Raw genomic sequence first — 16,500 nt, forward strand, 5'->3', positions numbered from 1 at the left:
TTTTCACGATTCTGGAGATATTGGCCAAAACATTGCAATATAGTGCCACCATCCGGCCATTGAATATGGTTTTACTTGTCTGAGTAGTGAATTCTACACCCCTCCACCGAATTTGGTGTTTCTACACCTTATGGTCTCTGCTCCCCATAATCATTGTGCAGAAGAGTAATAATAAGAAGAAAAATCCTAGCAAGTAGAACAGGGTTCCAGCACTGTGTGCTTGGACCCATAAAAAAGTTTTGACAGAAAAGCATGGGCTGAGATCAGACAGAAAAGAAGAAAGGAAAGGTATGATTTCAGATAAAGAGCTGTAGACAGCAGTTGCAATACAACAAGGGCACTCTGTGCAGAATACAGATAATCAAAGTCCTTGAAAACACTGCTTTCTTTCCACTCAAAAGCTGAGCCGAGTGCGTGTGAAACATCAGCTACAAAGTGAAACAACAGGTATGGAAACTAAATGCAAAATTTTATATTATGGCAAAATAATTTACTGCTCAGTACTTTTTCATCTCCATAAAGTTGACTTGTTAAACAATGAGAGAATTCAAGCCATCTCTAAATACAATGTCCACAGAAATGCAGACTACTGTCCTCTTAATGACAAGAAAAAAATATAATGTATCCAATTCTTTTGATTTTTGTCACAAAATAGAGGAAGTTAAGTGATGCTTTTGTGAAAAAGTGACTGAGAAAATAATTAGCTTACCCAGCTGGATCCTTACTGCAAGCTGTAAAGCAATGCAATATACCACGTCGCTAAACACACAAATATTTTCCAACATCGATCCATTTTTAGTACTGATTAGTCCTGTTCAGGGTGATTGGGGTCTATTCTAGAAGCTATGGGTGCAAGGCAGTGAGTGATCCAGGGGAATGGGAGGGGGGTTACCCATTGCAGTGCACAAACACTATTCACACCTTGGGAAAATTTGGCAACTCCAATTCACCTTAGCATGTTTTTGGACTGTGGTGGGAAGCTTTTTATGACAAGAGTCTTTCCTCACATAAAAATAAATTAGTCCAAATGCACTGCCTGAGTCGAGTCTTCTGTCACTAGTGATGGTGGTCTGTTGTGTGTGCGACATAAGATTACCTTCAATGTTGGGCAAGCTACTTGTAAAGTGTAGTGAGCTAAGCTATCAGTTACTCAACAATAAATTAAGCTTCACTACACAAAAGCTACCACCCATAGAAATATAGCAAGCTAAGTTACACAAATATGGCAAAAGTAGTTTACTACATCAGAAGCTACTAAACATTGTACCAACCTAATGCCAGATCAGTGCAAAATGACAGTTAAGACATTTATTAAAGAACAACCCATGATTTAACACAGTGTAGACATTGCATTATGTGAAGCATCGAGACATAAATAAAAGCTTACTTCTGGGAATAAAACAAAAAAAAATTATTGGCCGACTACTAGGTAAACCAGTACTCTAGTAAACCAACTATTTAGTACCAAATGAAAGCTACTGTGTAGTGTTCGATGGGCAAGTCATGGCCATAGGTTTAAATCAATTTAAAAATTCTAGGGAAAAGAAAAACCATATTAACATCTTATTTCCTCAGGGCCTCCCTTAACGAGAAAACTTCTTCAGACCCCAATTAAACAAGTCGATTGAAGTTACAAATGAACTTTGTGTTTAAGAACCGTGTTAAACTGTGTTTAAGGACGACATGCAACACCATGATTAATAAGCATGGCTCAGAGAGTGATCACTGGGACAATAGCAAATGAACTGGTCCAAACTGAAATGAGAATCAAAGTCCTGAATTACATGTTTTAGTGCTGAGGGAATTGGATGGAAGGGGAGGGGCGGGCGAGGGGGAGAGGGGTAATGGTGCATGGGTGGGCTCTTATTGTTCTAACAAGTGTTTGTTTACACAGCACAAGAGAAGCTTTTCAAAAGTGGCATCAGAAAGGCGGGTTCTCTTTGGTCTGAAAATATCCTTTCCTACACTACACAGTCTTTCACAGGCTGCACTTGCTGGGACCCCTGTGTTGTATCTATACTTTTTAATAACTTTATCATCAAATTGATAAAGCTGGATTCATTTTCATTACTTTTAAGTGTTTTGTGTTTTTTATTTATTAATTAGTTAAAACCCAGGACAGAATTTGGGCAAAGTGTATAAGTAAATAAATACTGTAGTGCGGAGGTACCGGCGGGCAGCGTGGCATGTTGGACTGCTGCCAGCTTGTAAATAGTTCTCAGTAATCGCTGTGTGATTATAAATGTGCTGTGTGTTATGTCATGTAGTGTTAATGTTTATTGTTGTACGTAGTGTGCGTGTATGTGTGCGTGCACCCACCATGTGTATGAGGAGTAAACGGGGCATGTTAGGGGCAACGTGCATGGTGGGCAGTGCGAGTGTGTGGGATGTAGTAGTACGGGTGTAATAAACACCATCTGATGATTAAACCCCGAACTATCTCTGCTGTTTAATTATTGTGAGAATGGTTCGGCGGCCCATTAATTTAATACAGTGGTACCTCAGTTCTCAAATTCATTAGAACTCAAATTTCTTAAAAGTCGAACCAACCAGTTTGAAAAAAAAATGACCTAGAACTCGATCTGAATCTAAGAAGTTGAACCGTCAATGCCGACTTACGATAACTTGCACGTGCGGGGAAATGAGTCACGCAGCACGTCTCTCAGCAGAAACAAAGGGTAACGCTTCAGTCTCAGCCTTGCATTCGCTGTGATAGCATCGTGCATGTTTACACTAGCTCAATACATATATTTAGACAGTAAAAATACATTTAGACAATGATAGACAGTAACAGTAATTATTATTTTATAAAATACATTTAAAAATAAAGATTTCTTATTAATTATTTTAATATTAATAATAAATCATTAATACATTTAATTATAATAATATTGTCGTGCTGGGAGGGGATGGAACGGAGACAAAGGCGCAGACGTCAGGGTATCGGGGAATACGGGGTTTAATTACAGGTAAGGCAGGCAAAACGCAGATGGACAATACAATGACCGGACTGGGGAAACAAACTGAAATGCAGACGAAATACAGAGGACTAATGACAACAACCAGAAACAGCTGATCACACGTGGATTCCACACGAGATTAATGAGGGGGCGTGGCACACGGATGGAGTGGACGATCGGGGCAGGACACATTTTTGTTTTTTTTTAACTTTACACAATGTTTGGACATATTTATCTTCTTACTTTACAAATTACTGTTTTGATAAATGTGCTTAGATATGTTTAGTACAGTATATGCTCTTCTTGTTTTATCCTGTTAATTTTGTGTTTAAATACTAAAAAAAAAATCATATTTTGGTGTAATTTTTTGGGGCTGGGAACCAATTAATTGGTTTTCCATTAGTTCTTATGGGGAAAAATCAATCAAAACTTAAACTTTTTAGGATTCGAACACGAGTTCTGAATGGATTAAGTTTGAGTTCTGAGGTACCACTCTACTTTATTGTAAATATTATACTGTGCGTAAGTCAGCCTGTTTGCTTGCCTGGCGCCGCTGAGTCACGTGACAGCCGTGAGTGGAAATCGAGAGCAGCAGTGCTTACACAGACAGCCGCAGGGCATTCAGGACAGAATTTGAAACTGAAGTATCGATCACATGATGCTGCCATATGCATGCGTGTTTTGATAGACAGGCAGTAGAAGCAGAGTAAAAGGTTGCGCATGAACATGCTTTATTTCTGTCTGATTGTTGCATTTCAAAATCATATTGCAGTGGAAACCTCTGCTTTTCTCAAACATGTCCTGGAAATTGTAGCTTTGTGGACGTTACGTCGCTACTTGATCAAAAAAATAACGTAACTACTGGAAAGTTATTTGATTCAGAAATCAGCGACGCTACAGGCAAGCTACTAGAAAATGTAGTTAAACTAAAAGCTTCACTACATGTAGCGGCGCTACCGCCTGTCACTGATTACCTTGCTTAGGTACACTGAGTATGTGTGTGTGAGCATGAGTTCAACTCGTCGGTCAGAGGTCCAGTCTGGGTGAGCTTCTCCTGTCCCGCAGTGTTTTGAGCCCTGTATTTCAGTGAATTACTTCTGGGGTATATCCATGATGCTATCTGGAGTGTAATAAAGTGTTAGTTTGAGTCACATCGCTGTCCTCCATTAGTTAATTGAACCTGTGTGCTTATGCACCATTTGTGCTAATGTGAGTATATCCCCAGATTCAAGGCCTGGGGTGATGTAGTCAGCATTTAGCTGGTTGTATTCCAGGTCTTGGTAGACTGTGCCAGCGTATTAGTTTAAAAGTGCAAGTGCTACATTTGAAAGGTTGACAAGCTGTTATATAAATTAATCTGTGTTAATACTTAAAGTATGAATGTTTTTGTAATTAGTTTTCAACTTTAAAATATACTCATGTTATATTTGTTTTTATTCTCAGTCTATATAAGGTGAACATCTTGTGTTCTGCTGAAAGTTTCAGTATTGTGAAGAATTCTTCTAAAGGAAAAATATTTGTAATATGTAAAATGGTTAATCTCATAATGTCAAGTTTAACGTTGGCAGACTTTTGATTTTTTGGATATCTTATACTCAACACACTGTCGCAAACACTGTGGAAATATACAGCACAAGGAAAAATGGGTTGATAACAGTATCCAAAACCCCACTGGATTGGAGAAAGAGAGGCAGGGCATGGCTACAGCCAAGGAGAGAAAAAGATGGAGGGAAGAAGCGTTTTTATCCCCCTGGGGATGGTTTAGTGCCTGGAGGCAGTGGAAGAAACATTGTGAGGCCTTGAACTTGTTGGACCATGGTAATCCCTCCTGGCAGGACTCCAAACTACAAAAGACAAACAAGTATAATTCAGAGAAAATAAAAGTTTGAAAGAATTTAAAGTATACCCGTAAACCAATCAATATTCAAGTCTCATGAGGATTTGGAACATTGCTAGAAAAGGAGAGGAAAATGGACCGATGTTATTATTGGATCATATACAGTTTTTATTAACAGAAATTAAACAACAAAACAACAAAGTGACAACAATAACAATAATAATAATAATTGTTCCATAGGTGTGTATGTGTGAGTGAATGGTGTGTGAGTGTGCCCTGTGATGTAGCCTGCAGCATAGGCTCTGGACCTCCCATGTGTTAGAGTCGGCGTGTCGGGCGAGCGGGGAATCAGGCGAGAGAGCTCTGTCCTGTGTTCAAGTCCCACCTCCTCTGTCTTTGTACTTTGCTCCCTAGTGTTTCATTTGAGTGTTTCTAGTTCCTGTATCTGGTGACGTTGTATTTGGTTTTTGGTTTTGTTCCTGGTGCCCCTGCTTGTGTCTTTACCTGTTCTGTAATTCCCCAGTGTTAGTTTCTGTATCCTTGGTTAGTTCTTAGTTTCCCTGTTTTCAGTTCCTTTTGATTTCATTAGTTTCACCTGTGCCCTGTTTCCTTGGTTTTGTTAATTAGTCTCACCTGTCCTGTGTTAGTCTTATTACCCAGTTTTGGTTTTTGTATTTAAGGGCGCTTTTCCACTGCACAAAGTACGGTACTTTTGGTACGGTACTTTCGCTTTTCCATTGAATTCCGGTCGAGTACCAGTACCGAAATCTCGAGTACGAAAAGTGCCAAACCAGTTGGGGTACTTCTTTGGTACTTCGGTACTTTGGGGTGGGACTTGCAAACATATTTGCTGTCGATTGGTTATGCAAATAGCCTGCCGCTGAAACACAAAATACAACCGCCATCTTTTGAAATACACAGCGAGAAACAAAATAAAAAGCAGTAGAAACAAAAATATAAAAAAGTAAAATGGAAGGATGGACAAACGAGGAAACACAGGCTTTAATCACCATATGGTCGGATGAACAGATCCAGTGGGATTTGGATGGCACGACTCGAAATAAAAAAGTTTTTGCCATTCCGAGCAGTTCTGTTTCCCCTGTCGCGCGCTGATTTGTACACGGTTTCGCTGTTGTTTTCATGTCTTTTTACGAGGTAAACAAGCCATATATTCATTTTAAAACATCACATGCCTTTTGTATGTTTTTTATTTTTACAGATAATAAATTACATTACTTAATTCGCTGGATAGAGGTATTTCTTGATGAAAACGATATAGTATTGCTTATAAGACTATATTATGCGTGACGATCTACTGTATTCATATGTAATAATGTACCTGAGTGATTTTCAGACATTTCACATACCTCTTTGCTTTAATATTAGGGGAAACATTATTTCCCGATAGACAGGAGAAATATAGGGAAACTTAATTGCCTGGAACACCGTAATACCAAGCCGCTTGAAAGAAATGGGGCACAAGCAAAACACCGAACAATGGCGTTTGAAAATCAAAAAACATAATTAAATAATTTGTTTGCTTTCAAAAGACTGAATTAGCAGTAAGCTAATTCTTACTGCTTTGATAGGCTTAGCCAGTGTACCTACGTAAACGTAACTGATGGCAGCATGATTTGGATTTTACTGAATGTTATACTGTGATAGAAGCTGACATAACAATAAACCGCATTTTCCAGCCTCAACTATTAGTTATAATTTTGGGATGTCAGTCAGGGGCGGTCATTGATGATGTCATTTGGCGCCGGTACCATTTTTTACGCCAGTGGAAAACCCACATGAAAGAAGTACCAAACTTTCGGCACTTAATGGAAGTACCGAAAGTACCGAAAGTACGGTACCTGGTGCGGTGGAAAAACGCCCTAAGTCCCTGCTTCTGTTCTGTTCTCTAGTGGTTCGTTGTCTATGATGTGTTCCGGTGTGTTGTTGCTTGTCTAAGTTAGATCTGTCGTATGTTTACCTGCCCAGTTTGGTTTAATTGTACTTGTAGTGTTAGTTTATTCCCTTTGGTTTTTTGACCCCTCGTGGTCCTTTTGGTTTTGTTGTGTTTTCTGTTTTATTTAATAAACCCCTTTTCTGTTCCTTGAGCCGCAAGTGGGTCGTCCGCCCTTTTTCGTGCACCATGCCTCGTTCACGGAACCCTGACAGAACGAATCACTCAAGAGGACGATCCCCAGGCTCCACAACACCCCTCATGCTGGGATATGTCTCCCTAGCACCAGCTATTGGGCCTGCAGTGCTCCAGTTGGGGCACTCACCCCCTGGACCTGTTCCTGTTCCTGACTCACCCCGACTTCATGATGTCCAGTCCCTGAGTGCCTACTATGGTTCCCGTCTGGCTTTGAAATGTTCCCGGTCTTCTGTGGATGCCATTGTTCGAGTCCCCAAGTTGCCTAGAAAGGTGAGGAAAGCTGCTGCAGTTGTAGCAGTGGAGCCTCTTCCTCTAGAGGGTCCAGTTCTCCCCCGCCTGCCTCCAGGTGTTCGGGTTACGACGCCTGTTGAGGGGGAGGATGGGCTGGAGACCCTCAATCGCCGATTGATGGATTGGGCCAAGGGTTTCTGGTCTCCAGTGTCTGGCCCGGTCACAGCCGCCGCCACTCTGCCCGAGCCCTGCCCAGGGGAAGCCGCCGCCTCCGCCGCTCTGCCCGAGCCCTGCCCAGGGGGCCGCCTCTGCTTCTGCGATGCCCCGGCCGCCCGCGCCCGGCCCACAGGGGGCCGTCTCTGCTTCTGCGATGCCCCGGCCGCCCGCGCCCGGCCCACAGGGGGCTGCCTCTGCTTCTGCGATGCCCCGGCCACCCGCGCCCGGCCCACAGGGGGCCGCCGCCTCTGCTCTGTCCCGGCCGCCCCCGCCCGGCCCATAGCGGACCGCCGCCTCTGCTCTGTCCCAGCCGCCTGCACCCGGCCCACAGGGGACCGCCGCCTCTGCTCTGTCCCGGCCGCCCGCGCCCGGCCCACAGGGGGCCATGCCTTTTGACTTTGCCCCTGCATCTCCGCCCAAGACCGTCCTGGCCCCAAGCCCCAAATTCCAGACTCCTACCTCCACCCAAGCGGACCTTTCATGGCGCTGGTGGAGGTCCAGCAGAGGGCCAGGCCGGTTCTCTGTCTCCTGAAAGGGGAGACAGGGACTCACTAGGCAGTCCAACCGCCCAGACCCAGTCCCTTCCTCGTCGCCCTCAAGTCCCAGTTCCTGTCCCAGTCCTGCGGTCACCTCATCACCCTCTAGTCCTGCACTCCCTTCCTTGTCCCCTTCCAATTCCCATCCTGCAGTCTCTTCCTCTTCGCTTCCTAGTTCCTGTCCTGCAGTCCCTTCCTCGTCGTTCCCCAGTCCTGCAGTCCCTTCCTCATCGCCCTCCAGTTCCCGTCCCCATTCTGCAGTCCATTCCTCATTCCTCCCAGGTATGGAGGAGGCCCACCGCGATCAAGAAGTGTTAATACAACTCTTGAAAAATAATGCAGGTTCTCACATCCAACAAGTGATGATTAATGGAGGGGATCCTCCGGAGAACACGTATAAAGCATTAGTGAATTGGGCATCCAGAATAGAGAACAGGCTGAAACTAAGTAAAACGCGACCGATAGCTACAACCCAGTGGCTAACAGAAGGTAGTGGTCGAGAGCCACAGAGACCCCCAGTGCTGTGCAAGATTTGTCAGAGGGCAGGTCATAGCACCGAGGGCTGCTTTAAATTTAAAGGAAAACGCCGTTATCCAACAATAGGTTTCCGCAACAGAAACCAGAACGGCCATACTGATAAACCTTTTGATGACGAGAAACACGTCGAAGGGAAACCGTTAGGATCAAACCCCGTATCGGGGTCATTACAGTCCGAATTGGCAGCCCTGTTAGACAAATACAAGATACCACAATAGGGGTGCGTGGCCTCCGTTACATTGGGGAATATTATTGTCAGCGGGAACCGGATCAAAGTAAAAGCTAATCTTGGAGGCCGATTAGTGCACGTTCTCATTGATACCGGGGCAGCTTGCTCCTGTAATGATATTCCCCTACCATTGACAAGTGCAACCATACAAATTAAGGGCATTGGTGATACCATAATGACAGCCACTCAAACACGACCAACTCGACTAGATTTAGGCATCGTAACAATCGAGGAACCATTTTGATATGTACCTGGAAATAGCGAAGGAACCGTGTTGGGTATGGACATCATGCGGAAATATGGATTTATAATTCATTGCCTCGAAAAGCAAATTGAGCTGAAGACTGAAACCATGATTAGGAGACGCACTCACCCCGAGACAACAGCCATTATGTCCATAACCGACACGGATCCTATACAGCGACTAATTGAGAAATACTGTCAGGTATGGGCTGTACACGAACACGACTGTGGCTTAGTGGACTTTGAAGTATGTATTGAAGGGACACCCCCACCCCCACAAAAACAATATCACATCAAACCGGAGGCGGAGGCTGCAGTGCATGAGATCGTGAAACAACTGGAAACCAGAGGCATTGTTCGGCGTTGTACAGTAGCTCAACGACCAACTGCCCCTGTTTACCAGTACCAAAGCCCAATGGTAAATGGCGACTCTGTATTGATTACCAGCGATTGAATCGGGTTTTGCCCAAAGCTACCCCGATCGTAGCCAACCCGTCCACCATACTAACACAAATAGTAACCTTGTTGGTTTACAGTAGCTTGTTGGTTTACAGTACTTGACATAAAAAACGGATTTTGGTCTCTTAAAGTTAAACGGGAGGACCAGTGGAAATTGGCGTTCACAGTCAATCAAATACAATATACCTGGGAACGCATGCCGCAGGGCCTACACAACAGCCCTGCCATCTTTCATAGGGCAGCAGCAGACGTTTTGGAATCCTTAATGGGAACTGGTGAAGTTGTTCACTATGTGGACGACGTACTCATTGCAACTGAAGGATCACTCAAATATCACATACAGCTCGTAGACAAAGTGATACAAACCATGGGGACAGCAGGATTTAAATTTAACAGAGAAAAAGCTCAAATTGTCCGGTCAGAGACTGGCAAGGTGGATGGCAGACATCCAAGCACGCAACATTACCACCGTACATGATAGAATGTTGCCACACCTACTAGAAGACATGGAGGGATGACCACACACCTGTGAACCGGAACTGGAAGAGAAAAGTCCCGTGCTAGACAGAGAACTGCCAGGGCAGACTAGGGCGTACGTAGACAGGTCGCGATTCTGGGAGGAAGGGCAATTCCATACCGGATGTGCTGTATGGGCCCCACAGCCTGACCGAGCAGAAGCAAGCCGATTTGTATTACTCAAATTACCACCCAGCATGTCAGCTCAGGAAGCAGAATTGGTAGCATTGTTAGAAGCCATAAAAGCACACCCAGAACCATTATGTGTATATACTGATAGTCGGTACGCATTCGGAGTAGTGCATGATTTCATCATCCAGTGGCGGTTGCGAAAATTCTTGACATCAGCTGGAACACCAATCAAACATTATGACGTTATCACCGCAATCTGGCAAGTAATACAAAACCGCACGAATCTCATCTCAGTAGTGAAGGTACGTGCACACATAACCAGAAACCCCACCTCGCATGAACAAAATAACAACATTGTAGACAAGCTAGCGAAATTAGCGGCCTTCCGTGGGGAAGAATGGCAAGTTGGGGACAAACAGGTCCACAATATTGACGCCATTCAGATCACCCCCATTGACTTGAAACAATATCAGCAAGAATTATGGGTCTCTGATGGAAAGCTTGCACCGCCCTTAGACAATGATGCCCTGATCACCATTGAAGCAGGAATAATAATCAGAGAAGGCAGGTATGTCGTGCCGGAGGCATTACAAAAACCCATACTCAAACTATATTAGGGGTGCACCGATCGATCGGCGCACCGATCGATCGGCCTCGATCACGTTAATTTGAGGGGATCAGAAATCGACCATATTCCCATGAGATCCACCGATCTTAGTTATATGCTTTTAACTCTTTGGGGTCGAGTATGTCGTCGACGACATCGCGTACTTTTCGCGTACTTTTCGCGTCTATTTCAGTTTATAAATATCTCGCTGAAATCTTAATGTATAATCATGAAAAAAACGCTGGCTAAATCCGTAATCTGTCTTCATTTCAAAACATCCATTGTCGGAAGTATTAAAGTTTTTTTAATTAGGTTAAATCGGCAAAAAAGTAAACCATGTCATCTTACTTTGTTTTACCTGCATCAGGGGCGTGTAGTACCGCTCTCACCCGAAGATCGCTATTCACATTCTAAATCGCATTCGCATGGTAATTTGATTAACAGCGCAACGGTGAAACGCGATCCAGATACATCCCCTTCAGCGCCATAAAAGGGGGTTGGGGACGTGGCCAGGTGACAATGGCTCATTCATACACATGAAAGTTGCTACATATTCAATGAAAGGGGCCAGAAATAGTTACATGAGTTAGGTTTTTCTTATTTATTTATCCAAATTAATGTTGCATCTACACCATTTAGTCATCTTCATGTAGCCAAGACTTTGGTGATCAGATATCTGGGATCAAAACAAACTGCCAGCATTGCTTACTATGTACTTTTATAATGTTTCTGCAAGTGTTCCAAACTGCATTTTGCAATGTCTATACTTTGATGTCAAATTTCAAACTTAACAAAAATCTGACATATTTACAATATATATTAAAATAAAGATGAGTGTAATGGCAAAACAAATATATAAGAAATAATTTATTTGCCATGAATTAAGTGTGATGAAATGTGTGATCATGCCCCAGTCAGTGAAAGTGTGTTTCCTACCCCTAGGCCCCAGAGGGTTAAATCAGCCTTTTCTCCCATTCCCGAGAGAGGTGCAGTGCAGGCTGCCTCCCTCCCTATTTTTTGGACAAGTGTGTCATAACAGCTATATATATATTTTTTTTTTACAAAATTAGAGAAATTAAAGTCTGGAAGAAAAAATATGATTTTGTAGTTCAAACAGCAATGCTCATTTATATGTTCATTTATATTTGAGGACACTACCTCATGTTTTGTGAGTATTCATATCAATTTACTCAATAAAAATGGAAACATTGAAGTAACTGTCTTTTAGTTATGAAAGAAACAAGATCGGCAAAAAAAAATCGAGATCGGCAGGTAAGGTTGCCTAAGGATCGGTGATCGTTGATCGGCCAGAAAACTGCAATCGGTGCACCCCTAAACTATATCATGAGTATGCACATATCTCAGCAGAGAAAACAAGACAGCTTATACACTCACCTAAAGGATTATTAGGAACACCTGTTCAATTTCTCATTAATGCAATTATCTAATCAACCAATCACATGACAGTTGCTTCAATGCATTTAGGGGTGTGGTCCTGGTCAAGACAATCTCTTGAACTCCAAACTGAATGTCAGAATGGGAAAGAAAGGTGATTTAAGCAATTTTGAGCATGGCATGGTTGTTGGTGCCAGACGGGCCGGTCTGAGTATTTCACAATCTGCTCAGTTACTGGGATTTTCACGCACAACCATTTCTAGGGTTTACAAAGAATGGTGTGCAAAGGGAAAAACATCCAGTATGCGGCAGTCCTGTGGGCGAAAATGCCTTGCTGATGCTAGAGGTCAGAGGAGAATGGGCCGACTGATTCAAGCTGATAGAAGAGCAACTTTGACTGAAATAACCACTCGTCACAACCGAGGTATGCAGCAAAGCATTTGTGAAGCCACAACACGCACAACCTTGAGGCAGATGGGCTACAACAGCAGAAGACCCCACCGGGTACCACTCATCTCCACTACAAATAGAAAAAAGAGGCTACAATTTGCACGAGCTCACCAAAATTGGACAGTTGAAGACTGGAAAAATGTTGCCTGGTCTGATGAGTCTCGATTTCTGTTGAGACAATCAAATGGTAGAGTCAGAATTTGGCGTAAACAGAATGAGAACATGGATCCATCATGCCTTGTTACCACTGTGCAGGCTTGTGGTGGTGGTGTAATGGTGTGGGGGATGTTTTCTTGGCACACTTTAGGCCCCTTAGTGCCAATTGGGTATCGTTTAAATGCCACGGCCTACCTGAGCATTGTTTCTGACCATGTCCATCCCTTTATGACCTCCATGTACCCATCCTCTGATGGCTACTTCCAGCAGGATAATGCACCATGTCACAAAGCTCGAATCATTTCAAATTGGTTTCTTGAACATGACAATGAGTTCACTGTACTACAATGGCCCCCACAGTCACCAGATCTCAACCCAATAGAGCATCTTTGGGATGTGGTGGTACGGGAGCTTCGTGCCCTGGATGTGCATCCCACAAATCTCCATCAACTGCAAGATGCTATCCTATCAATATGGGCCAACATTTCTAAAGAATGCTTTCAACACCTTGTTGAATCAATGCGATGTACAATTAAGGCAGTTCTGAAGGCGAAAGGGGGTCAAACACTGTATTAGTATGGTGTTCCTAATAATCCTTTAGGTGAGTGTACATCGCTACTTCTGGTGGCCAACAATGGCATCAGACATAGAAGCATGGTGCGGAGCATGTCATGTATGTGCCACCATCAATCAAGGCAAACCAGGTCGCACGAAGCTGCACCGACCCGATCCCCCAAGGGGCCCATGGGTGAATCTACAAATGGATTTCATTGGTCCACTACCCAGTGCCAAAGGGGGGTATCGATATTGCCTCATAATAATTGATAAATTCTCAAAGTGGGTAGAAGCCATTCCCATACGTAATAACACTGCAAATACAGTGGCACGAGTGCTAGTGAACCAAATCATCCCATTATGGGGAACACCAAAACAAATTGAAACTGACCAGGGCACCCATTTCACAGGGCAGGTGACACGAGATTTGTGCAGAATGCTGAACATTCAGCAAAAGTTCCATATCCCATACAGACCTCAAAGTTCTGGGACGGTAGAGAGAGTAAACCGCACAATCAAAGAAGGCATCGCAAAACAGATAGCACAATGCCATAAGCAATGGACTGATGCACTTCCCACAGTCTTGACTGTACTGCGAGGAACCCCTTCAAAAGCCACAGGTATTAGCCCATATGAGCTTATGACTGGGCGAGTAATGAAGTTGCCAATCGACCTGGAAATATCCCCTGCAGATCTGGGACCACTTATAGTTGCTAAACAGCAGACAGTGCTACTCCAACTGCAAGAACGCTTGAAAATACTCCAAGCATCGGCAACAATTAGACAACAACAATCTGACCAAGCCAATGATGCACAATTCAACCCAAATTCTGAAACTAAATTTGCAGTAGGAGATATGATAATGGTGCAGGTATTTGTGAAAGAGAATGCTTTTGCTCCACGATGGCATGGTCCATATGAAGTTAAAGCCATATGCAACAGCTGTGTGGCTATAACCGTCAAAGGAAAGCTGAGATGGTACCATCTGTCCCAATGCAAAGCGATACGTCATCCAGCAGCCAAATAACCCTGTCTATACTACTATTTCCCATTACAGGCGGGTAACTGCAACTCCATGGACACCTGATGTGCGAGAGGTGTCTAACCAGACGTGCCTCAGGCTGGGGCAGAGAATCCAACTGAAACACAACCTAGAATGCGGAAGATGGGTGTGGAGATATTTTACGGGGCCATACACATCCCATGAGACACCGTTAAAGGAAACAGTTATATGGCCCCCTGGAGTAGCTCCGGAACTAAATTGTGCCACACAGATTTGTTGTAAGACAGGATCCACCCATCTCCCCTATCGGAATATCACTGGATACATGCGTCTCCCCTCAGAGTATCACAACCTCACGCCCTGGTATAGACTTAAATACACCCCAGGCCTAACCCATGGAGAACTGCATGCCATACACAAACACAGAAACAATGGCATAGATCCAAAAAGGTGCTATAACACTTGGGAGCTAGAACTCATCAAAGGGAATGTAAATAAGACTATACTACACAATGTTAGTTTAGTAATGGCACATGTAACATATAATATCTCAAACTTGTTGCCTTCATACTTAAAGCATTGTAATGTTAAGGATAAAACGTATACTTGGTTGCAGACACGTCTCGAGGATCTGATCTCTGATTATAAGAGCCGGCTTGCGATCCAAATACCACATTGATGTTCCAAACGCGACCTATTCGCAGACATAACCGGACTGTTTGGATCAGGAAACTCTATTGCAAATAGTTATAGGATAACAGGACAATCCCAATATACAACATGGTTGGCTAATCAGATAGCCACCGGTTTCCAACATGTCACTAATAGCAATGAGAACCTCATTAAGGCAGTAAAATCTGAAGCACAAACACTCTTATCCCTTAGCAAAGCACTCTTCAATCAGACACAATTCCTCGAGCGTGATGTAGCCTGCCGGACATATGCACAGGATTTGTTCACTACAGCAAGGCAAGAAATTCTTGACCTACGTCTCAGAAAACCTCCCCGACATGTGCTAAATGATTTGATAGACAAACTTGAACTGCAGAAATGGCTGAGATCTGAAATGGTCGGAACAATGGAATATTCAGAATTACTAACCACCCTAATGATGTACACTGGAAATGAATGCATTGGGTGTATAGGATTCTTTGTAACCTTTCCCTTAAGTAATCCAGACCAAGTGTATCCAAATTCTACCACTATACGCTCCCTCGGAACCGTAGTGAAGGACCAGGTGATTAAGTGGGATCATCTTATGGGATACATGATGCTGAAAGGGACTGAGACCTTATTTTCCACTCGTACCTGCTGCCATGAGACCTCTCATTACATCATTTGCACCTGTAACACACTACAGCCCTTCTCACATAATGATACCAAACTCATCAACATACACTCACTACACGGTCATGCTGATGCAGTACAGGTCTCACACACACAATGGTGCATCATCAGTGAGATGAACTCATTCACATACGGAGGACTTACATGTCCAGCTAATCATACCTTCTGCCTGGAGGTAACTGAAGACTTCACCATGGGTCACATCAACATCCTAGGGAGAGTACCACTAGAGACTGACGTCTCCCCATGGTGGGATGACACCTTCTATGAAGAGGGCACCCGAGCCATGACCGAAATCGTGGACTATCCTAAAGACTGAGTATCATCTCCATCAAGCACAAGTGGAGGCTAACTTAGTAAAAAAGACTGCCGAAATTCTGACCAGCGCTTCCACTCGCTCAGCCCAATATATATACACATGGTGGGACTGGGTGTTTCGAGCATGCGTCATCACAAGTGGCCTCATTTTCATCATCACTTTACTCCAATTCTGTTACCTCCGACATCACATTAGAGCTCTCAAGACATCAACCAAAAGCGCTTTCATCCTCAGTCCCTTGTGGGTACAAACCCTACAGAAGTTGGATCCCTAGAAGATTGTACGGGGCCCAGGCAGGTACCCTCTGTGGGACAAAGACCCGTCCCAAGGGGCCGAGGGGGGAACTGCAAGGCTGGAGGCCTTGCAGGCCCCGTCAGTCTGAGCTCTGGCAAGCCTGTAACACTCCACCCAGTGTCCTGAAGCAAAGACCCACCGGCTCCGACAAGACTGGACCCAAATCACCCGATCACCACATCAAAAGGGACACCTCACCCCCACTGGGCGGCCAGAACCCCGCAGTCAAATTCCAGTGATAAGGCCTGGCTGCGTCAAGACACAGATGCATCCTACATTCACTAACTCACACTAAAACAGGAGGTATACATTAGGGACACATACACCCA

At 43.9% G+C, this 16,500-nt stretch overlaps 1 pseudogene; it reads left to right on the forward strand.

The window, feature by feature from the left end:
- The first annotated feature begins 14,691 nt into the window (after positions 1 to 14,691).
- On the forward strand, positions 14,692 to 16,151 carry LOC111841884 (uncharacterized; annotated as a pseudogene).
- Positions 16,152 to 16,500: the final 349 nt, after the last annotated feature.

Source organism: Paramormyrops kingsleyae, chromosome 1 (genome assembly GCF_048594095.1).
Source record: "Paramormyrops kingsleyae isolate MSU_618 chromosome 1, PKINGS_0.4, whole genome shotgun sequence".
In the NCBI taxonomy this organism is placed as follows: domain Eukaryota; kingdom Metazoa; phylum Chordata; class Actinopteri; order Osteoglossiformes; family Mormyridae; genus Paramormyrops; species Paramormyrops kingsleyae.